Here is a 442-nt window from a genome sequence, read left to right as displayed (position 1 = left end):
TTGGTTCTAATATATACCAACCCACACTATATATTGGAATTTGCTTCTCTTTTTTTAAGGAAAAACTAACCAAACTCATTTTCCATAAAAACTCTACAAATATGAGGACTAATATATATATATATATATATATATATATATATATATATATTCATAAAAGGAAATTCTTCCAAAATACCATTATTTTTTAAAAGAAAAATGACTGTTTGACACATTTAAATTTTTTAAATTTATTTGACGTTTATCTTTATTATTTTTATTTTTGTATTCTATATCAAATAAATGTAAAAGTATCTCATGTTTTCCAAAATATCATCATTTTATAACTTTCAAATTTGAAAAGTTTGAATGAAAGAAAAACCTACACTATTAAGTAAGCGCTCTTTAAAACCACCGTGTTCGATATGCAATTTTTTCAACCATAAATGTTTTTGTAAAATAA

Source organism: Vigna radiata, chromosome 1 (assembly GCF_000741045.1).
Source record: "Vigna radiata var. radiata cultivar VC1973A chromosome 1, Vradiata_ver6, whole genome shotgun sequence".
Taxonomy (NCBI): domain Eukaryota; kingdom Viridiplantae; phylum Streptophyta; class Magnoliopsida; order Fabales; family Fabaceae; genus Vigna; species Vigna radiata.
Note: the sequence above shows the minus strand (reverse complement) of the source record.